The following is a 1,606-nucleotide window of genomic DNA, read 5'->3' as shown; positions in this document are numbered from 1 at the left end:
TACACGTTCTGCGATGCCATGTTACATCCTGCTACGCTCTGCTGTTCCTACTACAAAGAACGCTACAAAGACTGTTATTGCCACTCTTCATTCTAATCCCAACCGGCCCGTCAGACGCCGCCTACCAAGAGCTGGGTTCTGTCCAAGGTTCTGCCTAAAGGAAGTTGTCCTCGCCACGTAGCACTGTGCTGGCTTGGATTGGAAACTACTGAACTGTTGGAGGTCGGAAATTTGGAGTGTGGTCTGGCCGACTCTATCTGTAAAGTGTTTCGAGATACCTCTTGTTATGAATTGATACTATAAATAAAATTGAATTGAATTGAATAGATCAGTCTGCCAGAACCGTAGACACCTGGAATTTTAGTTCGGATCAAACTGAAAAGTCTGAAAGCCGGACAAAGTGAAGCAGGTGTGAATGTCCCTAAACTGATTTTAATGTTTTTAGGTGTCTAAAATACGTACACGGCAGCACATGACACAAAGCCTATGATGGATGGATGTACATTTTAAGCATGTGTAGGCAGACAGACAGATGGTCGCCAGCTGTGATGCTGCAGGGATGTCTGGGCGGGTACAGTATGTTCATATAGTTATTAATGAAGTATATATTATTATTACATAACAGACGCAGTAAGGGAGGATTTCTGCATCAAAGCCTTAAAATATGTGTGTCTCAGTTTGTGTGTGTGTGTGTGTGTGTGAGTGTGTCTCAGTTTGTGTGTGTCCCAATTTGTGTGTATGTCTGTGTTTGGAGAATGTCTCTGTGTGTCTGTGTTTGTATGCATGTGCGTGTCTAAGGATTTGTGTGTGTGTGTGTGTGTGTGATGTACCCTTGTCTGTTTGTTTGTGTGTGTGTGTGTGTGTGTGTTTACAGACGCAGTTAGGAAGGAATTTCTGCATCAAAGCCTTGAAATGAGTGTGTGTGTGTGGATATGCTTGTGTGTGTGCGTGTGTATATGTGTGTGTCTATCTCAGTTTGTATGTGCGTGTGTGTGTGTGTGTGTGTGTGGATATGCATGTGTGTGTGCGTGTGTATATGTGTGTGTCTATCTCAGTTTGTATGTGTGTGTGTGTGTGTGTGTTTGTATGTGCATGTATGCTCCGGTGTATTTTATTAACTTCAGGATCTCAGGGAAACATCCAACGTCTCATTTTCTGCCTCATTGAGAACCATTTTTCAGTGATTTAGGGGATGGAGAGATTTCCCTGCAGCTGAAACATCTTCTAAGAGCCCATGAAGCTGCGCAGAATGTGGCTGAAGATGAATTTATTACAAGACGAGGGGGGTGGGGGTGCCTGTACTGATATAGCACAAGAACGTAAAAAAGACTTTTCTCACTTACTAAATTATCTTTTAAATTGACAAATATTATATATATAATTCATGGCTCAATTGAAACGGGATCAAAACATAATTTTTACATCAATAAAGTCCAATGGTGGCAATTTGTTTGCCAGTTTTTGGCATATCCAAGACATTCTCATTCCCATCTCCTAAAATACAGACGCTTGGTCATTTATTTACTTATTTATTTATTAATTCAGGACAATGCACATTGATGGACCCGCACAACAGTCCACGTAAATGTGCCAGATTGTAGCCCGA

At 41.7% G+C, this 1,606-nt stretch overlaps 1 long non-coding RNA gene across 1 annotated transcript in view; it reads right to left on the bottom strand.

Annotated features, from left to right (window-relative positions):
- LOC116687414 (uncharacterized) overlaps positions 1 to 1,606 on the bottom strand; it is a 16,366-nt gene that overhangs the window by 9,861 nt on the left and 4,899 nt on the right. The gene's annotated exons all lie outside the window — the stretch shown is intronic.

The sequence above is a fragment of the Etheostoma spectabile genome, chromosome 4 (genome assembly GCF_008692095.1).
Source record: "Etheostoma spectabile isolate EspeVRDwgs_2016 chromosome 4, UIUC_Espe_1.0, whole genome shotgun sequence".
In the NCBI taxonomy this organism is placed as follows: domain Eukaryota; kingdom Metazoa; phylum Chordata; class Actinopteri; order Perciformes; family Percidae; genus Etheostoma; species Etheostoma spectabile.
Note: the sequence above shows the minus strand (reverse complement) of the source record. Positions and strands in the feature narration are given on the sequence as shown.